This window comes from Eubalaena glacialis, chromosome 3 (assembly GCF_028564815.1).
Source record: "Eubalaena glacialis isolate mEubGla1 chromosome 3, mEubGla1.1.hap2.+ XY, whole genome shotgun sequence".
Taxonomy (NCBI): Eukaryota; Metazoa; Chordata; class Mammalia; order Artiodactyla; family Balaenidae; genus Eubalaena; species Eubalaena glacialis.
Window position 1 is genome coordinate 157,698,641 of NC_083718.1, and position 16,408 is coordinate 157,715,048.

A 16,408-nucleotide genomic window follows, 5' to 3' on the forward strand; every position below is an offset into this window, starting at 1 on the left:
TGGTCAATTAGGGGTGTGGCTAATTCTGTGGACTGGCTCATTCACCATCTGTTCCAGTCTCATTACAGTGTGTCTTCCTGGAATGAAGAGACTGAAAAGTTTAAAACTACATTTCCCAGACTCCTTTGCTGCTAGGGTTCTGAATGAGACAAAGGTTCCTTCATTCAAATGCATTCACCGGGAACCTGAAAATGAACAGTTAAGAGGGAGAGTCTGAGGCATCTGTCTTGCTGGTTCTGATGGTTTAGAGGGAAGCAGCTTGATGTGGACCTGGAAACAGAGGTGATGGCTCCCTAATTTGGCAGGTAACTTCCTGGTATGGAAGACGTGGCAGGATTCCAGAGCTAGTGCCTATGGGCGGTTACTCCCTGATTCAGCAGGTGGGTGTCCTGTTTTGGTAGGAGCAGCAGCCTCCTTCACAGCCCAGTTCTGCCAGGTGCATTGGAGAACCCACCCATGATGATCAGCCTGGAGTCTGTTTCCTTAGCCCATCTAGCAACATTGTAAGCCATTTAATACCTTGCACTAAATCCCTTTCTGGCCAAGTGAATAGTTTTCTCTGCCGCTGAACGCTAACCAAAGCAAGGGGCCAAGAATTATTATACAAGTGACAAAATGACGTATTACTATGTGGATCATTAGAATATGGATGTACTTTAATTTATGAAATACCACATACTTTATTGTCAGGAAGATCCAGTTTCAAACAAAAATATGTGCTCTTGCAACAATCTATACATTGATTTAAAAAAAAAAATCCTACAAAATTTGAATTCTACTGAAGAACTTTTTTGTTACTTGCTAATGCTATTAGGACTGTAGTTTGCATGCAACAGAGTTCTGGATTTAAGCAAAAGAAAAATGAATTTATATAATGTCCTCTCCTAGAACCCAAGGGCAAGGATGCAGCTGGACCTCAGGGATGACCTGGAGCCAGTGATTGCAGTGCTATTGAAAACCCAGGAAGCCCCTCTCACCAGCTCTCACCATTGTTTCTCTCTGAATATATGCTTCATTCTTTCTCTCTACTAACTTTCTCTGTATTCCAATAAACAGAGTTAAAAAAAAAAAAAAAAAAGCTCCATCTCCACGTATGTATCCTCCATTTAAGAGAACAGACGGACAGACTAAAACAGGAATCTCCTAGACCTAATTCTAGAATCTTAAAGAAAGGTTATGAGTAGTCCACTTTAGTCAGGTACCCAGTTCAGCCAAGTTCACAGCTTAAGGAGGCCTTCACCTTGTTTTCTATGTAAAGGGCAGCCCTGGAGCACAACATTCTGTGGAATAGAATGTGAATGATGCCCCTTGGAGTTGTGCTACCACCTTGAACCAATCTGCTGGAGTCTGGAGTCAGAGTCCCTTTATGAGAGCCTGGTAGTGGGTGCTCTGCTCCTGGCATCATATAGATTGTGGGGAGGGGGAGGTAGATCTGGAGGAAGGGGAAGTTACCACATAAGAGGGAATTATTGGGCGCTCAGGTGACAAGCTCACTGATGTCCATTACAAGAATGATATGTTGATTTTAATTACATTAGATAAAGGGTAGGTAAACTACAGCCCACAGGCCAAAACCAGTCTGCCCCAGGTTTTTGTAGATACAGTGTTATCGGAACACTATCATGCTTATTTATTTGCATGTTGTCTATGGCTGCTCTTTTTCTGTACTGGCAGAGTTAAGCAGTTGCAGCAGGAATCATACAGTTCACAAAGCTACAATATTTATTGTCTGGCCCCCTACAGAAAAAGTTTGTTCACCCCTGTATTAGACCCCTGCTACTCAAAATGAGGTTCCCCAAGCCAGCAGTCTCAGCATCACCTGGGAGCTTGTCAGACCTTCACTTGGAACTACTGACTCAGAACCTGCTTTTTTTTTCCCCATTGAAGCATTTTATTTGCATTGTATGTATTGCATCCCTAGAAAAAGAATCCCAAGATTTTCCCTCCTGTGTGTTTTTGTCTCGCTTCTTCGTGGTTCATGCTGCCGGCTAAGGTTATCAGTATAATGAAACCAAACTGACTGGATGGGAGCCGGTTATTCTGCCATTTTTCTAGATCTTTGAGTTGTATATCAAATATGGGGCTGATCTCCACACTAGTGTAACCTGCCTGTGAGGTTCACGACAATTTTCCCAGCCCTGTGATCATCAGTGATTTCAAATTGGCCAATAAAACCACGTTTCATCATCACAGCTAGGAACTGGACGATGGCTTTGGAGCACAGCCTGATAAGAACCTAGCATTTGCCTCTCTTTTTGGCATTGTTGATGCTCTTGAGAATATCAGCCAGGACATTCATGTGCACCATTATGACGGCACAGAAAGATGGCAGGCAGAACCTGCATTTTAACAAGAGCCCTAGGTGACTTGGAGGCACGTTAAGGTTTGAGAAGCACTATATTAAACTCCTCAGTGGCACAATCAATATTATTGAAACTTTCGTTTCACACAAGCCCCCTTTCACCTGTGGAACATGATGTAATCTCCCAGGCACATTAGACTAGTGTGCCACTATCTCAGGATTCGATGCAGTGAGGTTTTTTTGGACTGTGTCAGGGCAGAGTATCATTGCAATCAGCCAGAATCAGTCCAGACAAAGGGATACCTGGCTACGGTTTGTTAGGTACCTAACTCATTCATTCAATTATAACAAATATTTATTGAGGGCACACTCTGTGCCAGGCATTGAACTACAAATGGTGAACAAATTGGCCCAGTCTCAGCCCTCACAGTTGTGAGGCTTTCACACATCACCTCACTTAATTCTTCCTATAACCTGTGAGGTGGGGACTTCAATCCCCATGAGGACACTGAGGCTCACAGAGGTAAATGACTTGCTCAAACTCATGTGACTGGTGAGTGGCAGAGCTGAAAATAGAACCTATGTCTATCTGACACCACAGTTTATGCTTTTTCCTATGTGGCACTGCTAGACATGGTTCTAGGAGATTATAATCTAAATTAAGTCTACAGCCAGAGAGCCAGTGTTTTATAGATAAGAAGCAGAGTACTCTTATCTTCCACTTCCCAGATACAGCCAAGGTGATGCTGTAAGATTGGGGAAGGCTGGAAACTAGAGGACCTTCTCTTCAAAGTGGCAGACTTGGCACATTTATCTGTGAGAAAGACAGATGACTTTGGTTCAATTACTTCTTCCAGACACTTAGAATGAGGGATTCACCTAAGGTCCTAGGGTAGGACAAGAATAGCACTGCCCTGGGTAGAAAAGAGTCAGGGTTAATGCTTCCTCCTCCAAGAGACTCTCAGGATGAATCCCATTCACTGGTGTCCCCCTGCCTTTCTGACCCTCCTCTCACCTGTTCTATACATCGCCTCCGCTGACCCAGCCCTTCTTCCTTGCCTTGCTTCTCCATCATTCCATTGTACCCTCCTGAACTTCCATTCTGAGACCTACAAATATACCTCTCCTATATCCCTATATCCTCAACTAGAGGAGAGAGGTGAGGTAGGGAGAAGGAGGTGAGAGAGGTGGGAGGGACCACAATGGATAGAGATCTTGGGCTAGGCCCAGGTAGTGAGGGAAGGGAGATGAGGTTGAGGAAGTGGCTGGATAGGGGAAGGGGGAAGGAAGTGCAGGAATGACAGTCATGGAGTAGGGTGCTGTCTGCTGGAGCAGGAGGAAGAAGGCAATGAGAAGCCTGCAGGGATGAGCCGAAAACAACAGCAAGATTATCATCCCATCCCCATCTCAATAACAGCAACCTTGTGAGATAGGTACTATTGTCAACTCTAATTTATAATTGAGGCAACTAATAAATAGATGGATTGGGTAAATGGTTCCAGATCACATGGCTGTAAGTGGTGGAAACAGATTGAAACAGAGGCAGGCTGGCTTCAAAATCTGCGCTCTTATCTACCATTTTATATCGTTTCATAAGGGCACCTCACTGAAAGCAGAAAGACGTGTTTCTCTTCAGATGTCTCTGGTCCCAGACTAGCCTGCTTGCCTTCATTTCAAGCAGTGCATTTGCATTTTATTAATAAGCAGAAATTAAAAAACAATTACCTCAGTGTATCTTCACAACCTAAATCAAAGCACCCAGCATAAGCTGTGGGGTTTTTTTTAAAGGAAAACTGTCAAAATTTAAATATCTAAATGTAATAAATTATTGGATTTGTTTTTCTAGCTGATTTCTGGTTCACACTGAAGAAGAATTTATTCTGACACTGTTACAACTTTATGTATCTTGATTTGACCTGTATATAGTTCTCAGCTAACGGGTAATACAAGGTTTCCTGGGAGGTGATGAGGATTAATCAGATCAAATGTAAGAAGGACTTCCAACCATTCAGCCCATTCAGCAGACATGCAATGAGCAGTTCTGGTGTGCTGTGAGCAAGGAAGACAAGGAAGAACAGGGCATCAGCTCTGAGCTGTTGAAAGTGGGCCAGGTAGACCTGCAATTAGAAAGGCTTCAAAATAGTATGACGAACCCTCCAGGAGTTGGAGCAAAGCAGGTGGAAGGAGGGAGCACAAACTGTGCCTGGGCTTGAGGGAAGGCTTTGCTGATGCTGCACAAGGAAGACCCTCTGTCTTAGTCTGTGTTCCCCTAAGTAGCCCCTGAGAAAGCACAAGGAGCTTATTTGAGGGTAATCCCAAGAAGTATGGTGAAGGGGTAGGAGAGTGAGACAGAAAAGGTAAGAAAGCCAATAAAAGGTTCATTCACAAGATGGTTACAGCTATGGGCAACTAGCGCTCCATCCTGCTGGGTGCCCTCTGAGGGAATGTGTAGAATGTACATCCGAATTGTCCCATCAAAGGATGAGGAAGCTGGGGTATTTTCCACCAACTGCCACCCCGCACTGGTTGAGGATTGCTCCTGAGGGTGCTAATTCCCTGTCACCTCAGCCTGCTTCCCACATGGGCCGAGTCCTCCTGCAGCAAGATAAAGCCTTCAGGCCGAGAGATGCCGGTGTGTGTAGCATAAGGCATCCATAGTCTTCAGAAGCTGCAGGTGCCTCTGGGCTGAGCCAAGGGCATATGGATGGAGCACCAATACATTCGGTTACACCCTCAATTAATGTTTGTTTGTTTTTAACATATTTATTGGAGTATAATTGCTTTACAGTGGTGTGTTAGTTTCTGCTTTATAACAAAGTGAATCAGCTATACATATACATATATCCCCATATCTCCTCCCTCTTGCGTCTCCCTCCCATCCTCCCTATCCCACCCCTCTAGGTAGTCACAAAGCACCGAGCTGATCTCCCTGTGCTATGCAGCTGCTTCCCACTACCTATATATTTTACATTTGGGAGTGTATATACGCCCATGCCACTCTCTCACTTTGTCCCAGCTTCCCCTTCCTCCTCCCCGTGTCCTCAAGTCCATTCTCTATGTCTGCATCTTTATTCCTGTCCTGCCCCTAGGTTCATCAGAACCCCCTTTTTTTTTTTAGATTCCATATATATGAGTTAGCATACAGTATTTGTTTTTCTCTTTCTGACTTACTTCACTCTATATGACAGGCTCTAGGTCCATCCACCGCGCTACAAGTAACTCAATTTTGTTTCTTTTTATGGCTGAGTAATATTCCATTGCATATATGTGCCACATCTTCTTTATCCATTCATCTGTCGATGGACACTTAGGTTGCTTCCATGTCCTGGCTATTGTAAATAGAGCTGCAATGAACACTGTGGTACATGACTCTTTTTGAATTATGGTTTTCTCAGGGTATATGCTCAGTAGTGGGATTGCTGGGTCACATGGTAATTCTATTTTTAGTTTTTTAAGGAACCTCCATACTGTTCTCCATAGTGGCTGTATCAATTTACATTCCCACTAACAGTGCAAGAGGGTTCCCTTTTCTCCACATCCTCTCCAGCATGTATTGTTTGTAGATTTTTTGATGATGGCCATTCTGATCCGTGTGAGGTGATACCTCTTTGTAGTTTTGATTTGCATTTCTGTAATGATTAGTGATGTTGAGCATCCTTTCATGTGTTTGTTGGCAATCTGTATATCTTCTGTGGAGAAATGTCTATTTAGGTCTTCTGCCCATTTTTGGATTGGGTTTTTGTTTTTTTTGATATTGAGCTGCATGAGCTGCTTGTAAATTTTGGAGGTTAATCCTTTGTCAGTTGCTTCATTTGCAAATATTTTCTCCCATTCTGAGGGTTGTCTTTTTGTCTTGTTTATGGTTTCCTTTGCTGTGCAAAAGCTTTTAAGTTTCATTAGGTCCCATTTGTTTATTTTTGTTTTTATTTCCATTTCTCTAGGAGGTGGGTCAAAAAGGATCTTGCTGTGATTTATGTCATAGAGTGTTCTGCCTATGTTTTCCTCTAATCAATTAACGTTTGAATGAATGAATAACTGAATCAGAAAATGGAGTTGACATTTGAGCTGGGTCAAGGAATGGAAGCTGAGTGCAGTGGGGCCAGAGTGGGAAGGTAGGGCAGACTGCTATAATGGAAAGACATGTTTTAAGTTCAGATGAACATGGATTTAAATCTCAGCTTTACCGTTTCCTGAGTGACCTGGAATATTACATTTAAGCTCAATTTTCTCAATTGTAAAATGAGAATAACAATATCTACTTCATAAGTCTGTTGTCAGGATTAAATAGAATAGTATCTGTAAAGTTACTGGCACATAGTAGGTGTTCTATACATAGTGGCCAGGATTGCAGTAGGCTGTCACAAAATGGCAGCTACAATTGTTAATCCCTGGGAGCAGGACTGATGTAAGCAAATATTTAGTTCAGGGAGCAAGTGAGCTATGTCTCGGGCATAGTGACCTGTTTAGCTTGGCTAGAGGCTGGAAATACAGGTTGAGGCCTTGCACGTCTTTAAGACTTAGCTCAAATGGTACCTCCCCTTCACTTCTCACCACTGCATTCAGCCTTTGCTCCCACCTCCTATTGACACTGCTCTTACTAAGGCCACCTACCCCAATTTAACAGTCTATTTCAAAAGGTCCTTTCTTCCCAACTTTAACAAATTATGAAATATCGCTGCATGCAAAAGACAATAGAAAATAAAATAATGATCTCCCATGTGGTCCTATCCAGTTAAAGAAGTGAATTATTACAATACGTGAAGCCCTCTTGTATCCCTTTCTTCCTCCAATCTTCCTGCTCTTTTCTGGAGGTAACCAAATTCCTGAGTGGATTTAGTATTTAATATTCACGTGTATATTTTTATAATCTTACTACATAAGTATACCAAAGTAATGTATGGTATTATTTTACATATATTCAAACTTTATGTAAGTGGTATCATACTATACTTATCCTTCTGTGACTTTTTTCATTCAACATTCTAGGTTTGAGATTTATCTACATTGGTGTACATCCTCTACTTTAGCCATTTTACTGCTGTGTAGCATCATTCCAAATGTAACTAAGGACTTCCCCGGTGGTCCAGTGGTCAAGAATCCACCTTCCAATGCAGGGGACGCGGGTTTGATCCCTGGTTGGGGAACTAAGATCCCACATGCCATGGGGCAACTAAGCCCACATGCCACAACTACTGAGCCCACGAGCCTCAAGAGCCTGCGTGCTGTAAACTTCAGAGCCCACGCACCACAACTAGGGAGAGAAAACCCACACGCCACAACTAGAGAGTAACCCGCGCGTGGCAACGAAAGTTCCTGCTGCAACGAAGATCCCGTGTGCTGCAACTAAGACCCGACACAGCCAAAAATAAATAAAAAAGATAAAAAATATACAAATGTAACTAATACTTTGAACAAGCACAACATTTGGGAGGTCATGTTAAAGCAGCTTTATTTTTGTTTTCCACTGACCCCTTAAATTTATTCTACAGAGTTACTTCTTCCCTTGCTCCTAGATAAAATTTAGGGTGGGCCTCCTAACTTTTCTGATCACTCTTCGGTAGTGAAAAGTGTTCTGGTCCCTTTAGTTACAAAACACAGTCTCGGAAAGCATTTGAATCTGTGTCATGGGGTGCTTTGGTGAGTTCTTTGGAGACTCACCTGCCCATAATGGAGATCTGTCACTGGCATTTCTCTGATGTGGGCAAAAACATCTTTCCCAAATCTGGACAGCCGCATGTAAATCAATGAAGTTAGAACACTCCCTCACACCAAAAATAAACTCAAAATGGCTGAAAGACTTAAATATAAGACATGACACCGTAAAACTCCTAGAAGAGAACATAAGTAATACATTCTCTGACATAAATCACAGCAATGTTTTCTTAGGTCGGTCTCCCAAGGCAATAGAAATAAAAGCAAAAATAAACAAATGGGACCTAATCAAACTTATAAGCTTTTGCCCAGCAAAGCAAACCATAAACAAAACGAAAAGACAACTTACAGAATGGGAGAAAATGTTTGCAAATGATGCAACCAACAAGGGCTTAATTTCCAAAATATATAAACAGCTCATACAATTCAATAACAGAAAAACAAACAACCCAATCAAAAAATGGGCAGAAGACCTAAACAGACATTTCTCCAAAGACATACAGATGGCCCATGGGCACACGAAAAGATGTTCAACACTGCTAATTATTAGAGAAATGCAAATCAAAACTACAGTGAGGTAACACTTCACACCAGTCAGGATGGTCATAATTTAAAAAGTCTACAAATAATAAATGTTGGAGAGGGTGTGGAGAAAAGGGAACCCTCCTACACTGTTGGTGGGAATGTAAGTTGGTGCAGTCACTATGAAAAACAATATGAAGATTCCTTAAAAAACTAAAAATAGAGTTGCCATACAATCCAGCAATCCCACTCCTGGAGAAAATATATATCTGGAGAAAACTATAACTCAAAAAGATACGTGCACCCCAATGTTCATAGCAGCACTATTTATAACAGCCAAGACATGGAAGCAACCTAAATGTCCATTGACAGATGAATGGATAAAGAAGATGTGGTATATATACAATGGAATATTACTCAGCCATAAATAGAATGAAATAATGCCATCTGCAGCAACATGGATGGACCTAGAGATTATCATACTAAGTGAAGTAAGTCAGACAGAGAAAGACAAATGCCATATGATATCACTTACATGTGGAATCTAAAATATGACACAAATGAACTTATTTACAAAATAGAAACAGACTCACAGACACAGAAAACAAACTTATGGTTACCAAAGGGGAAAGGGGGTTGGGGGGGGATAAATTAGGAGTTTGGGATTAGCAGATACAAAGTACTATATATAAAACAGATGAACAACAAGGTCCTCCTGTAGAGCACAGGGAACTATAGTCAATATTCTGTAATAAACCATAATGGAAAAGAATATGAAAAAGTATGGCTCACACATGCATTCTTTGCCCAGACCAACTCCTAGAGCACAGGTCCATTCTAACATGATTTCTGTACCTCTCCTCTTTCCATCTCCAATTCCCAAGCCTTTTGTTACCCTCAATGTGGTACAAAGTAAAGAATTGCAGACTGGTTTTCAAAAATCTTTTTTGCAAGTCCTGCATGGTGATTCTGCATTTCACTTTGGAATGAGACTAAAACAGTTCAATTTTAACATCTGTCACATATTTGATAAAGATACTATATTTATCCAGTCTCCTGATTATCATTTAAATCATTTGCAATGTTCTACTGTCATGAATAATGCATCAAGGAATAGTCTTGACTTCTTTTATTCCTATCTCACATGTACATATATACGCAATTTTATTTTGCATATATATCTAAGAGTATAGTTGCTTGACCAGAGGGTATGTATATCTTAACTTTTACTAGATATTGTCAGATTGTTCTTCTAGATGGTTTTATGAGTTTTTACTCTCTAGAGCAATGTATGAGAGTTCCAATTTCTCCACATCTTCTCCAAAACTTGCTCTTGCTAGACTTTTAGATTTTAGTCAATTTGATGATGATGGGGTTCAGGGCAGGCCACCCCCAAATAAGCCACTTTGGCATAATGATTATTTTGAATTAAATTGAATTACTTAAGAAACAGCTGATGCAAAAAGGACACTCTGGGGGACTTCCCTGGTGATTCAGGTGTTAAGACTCCACGCTCCCAATGCAGGGGGCCCAGGTTCAGTCCCTGGTCAGGGAACTAGGATCCCACATGCTGCAGCTAGAGAAGCCCACGCACCGCAATGAAGACCCAGTGCAGCCAAAATAAATAAATAAATAAATAAATAAATAAATAAATAAATAAATAAATAAATTTAAAAAAAAAGAAGAAGGACACTCTGACCCTCCTTTGTACCCCTGCAAACAGGAAGTAAATCTCCCACGTGAAAGGTACCCACCCTGTACCAGGAGGTAGAGAGAAATCCTTATCATCAGCGATAGAGAATTTAGAGCCAAGAAGGCTGTATAAACAAAGTTTGTTACTTCTTTACTAAATTACTACCCCAAGACCAAACTTCTTTGTCTTGTCAATTCTTCACAAATTTATTTATTTTTTCTGTTTGTTTGTTTTTGTTTTTTGTCTAAAAGGTATAAAAGTTGCCTTCTTTGGTCATGTCTTTGGGTCCTATACTTATAAGGCCTCTGTATATAAAAAACTAATTTTTTTCTCTGGTTAATTTGTCTTGTGTCAATTTAATTATTAGACCAGTCAAAAGAACCAAGAGGAGTAGGGGGAAATTTTCCCCTCCCTGACAATGGTATGTTAACATATATCACTCTTGTTTTAATTTACATTTTAATTTTCAGATTTATTCATCTTTTATTTTGTGGTTAGAACTTTTGGAGTCTTATTTAAGAACTCTTACTGTACCCTGAGGTCAAAAATATTCTAGATTGACCCCCTTTTTCTTTTTTGGTTGCATTGGGTTTTCGTTGCTGCGCCGGCTTTCTCTAGTTGCGGTGAGCAGGGGCCACTCTTCATTGAGGTGCACGGGCTTCTCATTGCAGTGGCTTCTCTTGTTGCGGAGCACGGGCTCTAGGCGTGGGGGCTTCAGTAGTTGCAGTGCATGGGCTCAGTAGTTGTGGCACACGGGCTTAGTTGCCCCACAGCATGTGGGATCTTCCTGGCCCAGGGATCTAACCCGTGTCCCCTGCATTGGCGGTCAGATTCTTAACCACTGTGCCACCAGGGAAGTCCCCAAAAATATTCTCCCATAGTTTCTTCTAAAAGGTTTATATACTTTTTTTTCGTATCAAGTCTGATCTACCTAATATTGATAGGGATCTACTTTCCCCCCCATACGGGTAACTAATTGCTCCCAAAATATTTGTTGAATAATCCATCATTTTCCCCACTGATTTGTAAGGCCACTTTGCTATATATTAAGTTTCCATTTAGGTGTTGGTCTCTTTCTGGGCTTTTTATTCTATTTCCTTGTGGACATTTAAGTCCTTACCTTACTAGACTTCTTGGCATTGGATCCTACTGACACTCTCCTAAACATTACTCTCCTGACCTCAGTAATGGTTCTTGTCCTTTCTCCTTTCTCTGATTGCCATGTACATGTTGGTTTTCCCCAGGGGCAATTCTGTTCATGGCTTTTCTCACTCTACACCCACGGAGAAAAATCTTTTTTGCCTAAAAGCTAATTCAAGGAAAACATGTTTACTGACTGCATTTAAAAAATACACTTTTGTTTTGCAATAGTTTTAGATTTGCAGAAAATTTGCAAGGATAGTACAGAGACTTTTTGTAGACCTTCACCCAGTTTCCCCTACTGTTAACATCCTATGCCACCATGGTGCATTTTTTACAACGAAGTAACCAACATTGGTACATTACTATTAACTAAAACACTTTATTTGGCTTTCACCTATTTTCCCCCAAAGCCCTTTTTATGTTCCATGATCCCATCCAGGATATTATGTTACATTTAGTCATCATGTCCCCCTAGCCTATTCTGGCCTGTGGCAGTTTCTCATACTTTCCCGTCCTTGATGGCTTTGACAGTTTTGAGAAGCACTGGCCAGGTTTTCTTGCAGAATGTCCCTCAGTTTGGGTTTGCCTGATGTTTTCTCATGGTCAGAGTGAAGTCATAGGTTTTGGGGAGAAAGACCAATGAGGTGAAGTGCCATTCTCATCACATCATATCAAGGGTACATGTTTTTAACATGACTTATCAATGATGATGTTAACCTTGATCGCCTAGCTGCGTCAGTGTTTGACAGGTTTCTTCACTGTATAATTGTGCCCCAGCCTCTACCTCCACCACCCCTTTCTAAGTGCATTTTAAAAACTCAAATGGAATGAAAAATGAAATAAATCTTCATTCAATACCATGGAGAAAAAAATTATTGTAATTTAGGTTACTCACTTTATTGACCAGAAGATTGTCACAAAGAAATTGACATTCCTTTTTATCCATTAATATTTTAATGTCTGGGCATATTTGATTTATCACTTATCCTGCTTTTAACTGTACCTATATGCTGATGACTCACAAATCTTTCCCAGTCCTGACCTCTCCTCAGATCTGCCACTTCATGTATTCAAGCTCCTGCTAAATATTTCCCCTCTGATGTCTCAGAGACACTTCAAATTCAGTATACCCCAAACTGAACTTTTCATATCCCCTCCATTACTCTCCCATCTTCTCCTTCAATGTTCTCTTGCTCAGTAAATGGCACCAAGTCTAACCATTTGCCCAAGCCATAAATCCACCCTCCACCTCATAGGCTGAGTGACTTTTCTAAAACACAAACCTGTCTATAGCACCACCTCCTTGGTTATAATATTTAATCCCATTCTAGGCTTCTGTTTCCCTCTTTGGTCTCATTTCTTAGCACTCCCAGTCTGTCCTTTACCCTCCACGAATAACAAAAGGCATGTGGTTCTTTGCACAGGTCCTGAGGTTTTATGCCTCTGTGTTTTTATTCAGGCTGTTACCCTGCCTGGACGAGTTCCCTCCTCCACCTCTGCCCTCTATCTTCTTATCCTTCAAGACTCAGCCTAGCCATTTCCTCTTTGTAAGCCTCAGGCGTCTTACCCCATTCAGTCTCTCCCACTAGACTGTGACTCCTGAGGGTAGGGACCATATGTGATTCATCTTTGTACCCGCCTCCCTCTCAGCTCGGCATAGTGCCTGCCAGTCAGACTGAAGTCGCTCAGAAAATGTTTGTGACCAAGCCAGTCTTCCATTGTGCTCCCAGGACACTTAGAACAGTCATTACCTCGTACGGTAATTATTAGTCAAAATGCCTGGCGTGCCACTGGAGGGGAGCTCCAGGAAGACAGGCTGAGTCTGATTCATCCTAAAGGCCCAGTGCTTGGAATGCTTAATAAGTATCTGTTGGATGAATGCTTGGGGTAGGAACATTAAAAATTGAATTGCTATGACTCTTCAACAAAACTTCAGCCAAACCATACTAAGGGAATTTTTCTTTGTCAGGAAGGCATTACCCAATCCACTTAAGTACATAAGAAATACATAGCTAAACATGGTGTGAAAATGGCTAAATAGGTAATGTGAGCATAACTGGGTAAAAAAATTTAAAGCTAAATTATTTCTCATAAAAGTAACATTACAAAATAGGCATCAATTTCCTTTAGCCAGCTGCAGTAATCCACAATAAGATAGAATTAATCTATGCCTAAAACATTACTGTTCAGAAAAAGTAAAAAGGTAATTGCAAAGTTACAAAATTCAGCAACTGGAATCAGGAGTGCTCCAAGAATTAGGTCTAAAGGAGACTGAGAATCCAGCACTCAGAAAAGGAGAGGCTGGGCATGAATGGGAGGAGATGAGGGTAGGGGTGATGTAAGACTAAGTAGAAGAAAGTTTGGCAATCAGGACAGCAAGAAAACAGTTTGACGGTGGAAAGTGCCTGGCAAGTAAAATGAGAACCTGGCAAGGGAAGGACAGGTGACAAATCAATTACAACAGATCTTGCCTGCCATTGTCTGGGCTTCGGAAATAAGTTGATGAGGTTTGGATTTAATAAATATTAAAATTCTAAGAACACTTAAGAACTGCCGAGGGAGGCTGTGGAACAATCATCATATGAGTAGATTTCTAAGGCTAGACTAGAACCCATCTATTATGGATGGTTTGAGACCAACACATCCATCCTGCTACCACAGAGAGAATTTAATGACCCTGCAGGCCTTCTTTTCAAACTTCTGAAAGGCTGGGGTGGGCAGAGAGGAAGGTTAAATGGTGCTAACTTTCATTCTGTTGTTTTATCACGGATTCCCTGCTATGATTATTGTATTAATTCAGGTACAACTGACAAGCATTTTCTCTCTAAACAAAAGAAGAGATTTTTTTTTGATGAATCCTTTCCAATTTTATTTTTATTTATTTATTTTTAGTTTTTATTTTATATTGGAGTAGAGTTGATTTATGATGTTGTGTTAGTTTCAGGTGTACAGCAAAGAGATTCAGTTATACATATACATATATCTATTCTTTTTCAGATTCTTTTCCTACATGGGTAATTACAAAACATTGAGTAGAGTTCCCTGTGATATACAGTAGATCCTTGTTGATTATCTATTTTATATATAGTAGTGTGTATATGTTAATCCCAAACTCTTAATTTATCCCTCCCCCTGACCTTTCCCCTTTGGTAACCATAAGTTTCTTTTCGAAGTCTGTGAGTCTGTTTCTGTTTTATAAATAAGATCATTTGTATCATTTTTTGGATTCCACATATAAGTGATATCATATGATATTCATCTTTCTCTGTCTGACTTCACTTAGTATGATAATCTCTAGGTCCATCCATGTTGCTGCAAATGGCATTATTTCATTCTTTTTTACGGCTGAGTAATATTCCATTGTATATATGTACCACATCTTCTTTACCCATTCCTCTGTTGGTGGTATTTAGGTTGCTTCCATGTCTTGGCTACTGTGAATAGTGCTACTTTGAACATTGTGGCACATGTATCATTTTTTTTTAAACATCTTTATTGGAGTATAATTGCTTTACAATGGTGTGTTAGTTTCTGCTGTATAACAAAGTGAATCAGCTATATGCATACATATATCCCCATATCCCCTCCCTCTTGCGTCTCCCTCCCACCTTCCTTATCCCACCCCTTTAGGTGGTCACAAAGCACTCAGCTGAACTCCCTGTGCGATGAAGCTGCTTCCCACTAGCTATCTATTTTACATTTGGTATGTGTATATGTCAATGCTACTCTCTCACTTCATCCCAGCTTACCCTTCGCCCTCCCTGTGTCCTCAAGTCCATTCTCTACGTCTGCATCTTTATTCCTGTCCTGGCCCTAGGTTCATCAGAAACTTTTTTTTTTTTTTTTAGATTCCGTATATATGTGTTAGCATACGGTATTTGTTTTTCTCTTTCTGACTTACTTCACTCTGTATGACAGACTCTCGGTCCATCACTACAAATAATTCAATTTTGTTTCGTTTTATGGCTGAGTAATATTCCATTGTATATATGTGCCACATCTTCTTTATCCATTCATCTGTCGATGGACACTTAGGTTGCTTCCATGTCTTGGCTATTGTAAATAGTGCTGCAATGAACATTGTGGTACATGACTCTTTTTGAATTACGGTTTTCTCAGGGTATATGCCCAGTAGTGGGATTGCTGGGTCATATGGTAGTTCTATTTTTAGTTTTTTAAGGAACCTCCGTACTGTTCTCCATAGTGGCTGTATCAATTTGCATGTATCTTTTTGAATTATGGTTTTCTCTGGATATATGCCCAGGAGTGGGATTGCTGGATCATATGGTAGCTCTATTTTTAGTTTTTTTAAGGAGCCTCCATACTGTTCCCTATAGTGGCTGTACCAATTTACATTCCCACCAAAATAAAAGATTTAATTGTTGGTCTTTATTGCTGTCCAATTTTTATATACAGTCTTTGCCCTACATTTACATACCCATAACAGTAAAATTCCACTTGATAAGTATATTTGGAATTTGCAGTAACTTGAACAGGGGCTGAGTTAAAGTTGAACTTTGCTTAGCAAACCCTTTCCATCATGGATTAAAATTCAGATTTAAACAAAATTTGGGAGTACATACAGTGACAAGTATCCTTGAACACTTTGAAAGCACTATTTCGTGATAGGCAACTGAGGTGATGGTTACCCTCTGCAGCAGCATTTTAGGAGAGATTGTCTGCTCCCATGTTTATCTCCCCACTAGACTCTGAATTCTACAAGGGCAGGGGCTCTGGCTTATTTGCTGGGTGTTCCCACCATTCAACCCAGGTTGGCACACATAAAGGGTATACAGTGAGTTTTCTGATAAAATCAGTCAATCAGTGGAAAACCTGCTGGGATTTGGAAGTCCTGTCTTAGGACAGGATGAGAACTATCTTATTTTAGGGAGTTTTACTAAAGTTTATATCCAGCTTCCACCAATTACTGACAAATGTGTGATCTAGGACCTTGACTCAACCTCAGAGCCTCAGATTTCTCATCTGTAAAGTAAGGATAGTGGTAGTACCTATCACATAGAGTTATTTTGAGGTTTCAGTGAGATAATGCACTGTCTTATCAGATACCAAGTCTTCTATAAAACAGGGTCTCTCTA

General features: G+C 40.6%; 1 pseudogene; it reads right to left on the reverse strand.

Annotated features, from left to right (window-relative positions):
- Positions 1-1,917: 1,917 nt before the first annotated feature.
- Positions 1,918-2,308, reverse strand: LOC133088628 (small ribosomal subunit protein uS8-like; annotated as a pseudogene).
- Between the last annotated feature and the right edge of the window lie 14,100 nt (positions 2,309-16,408).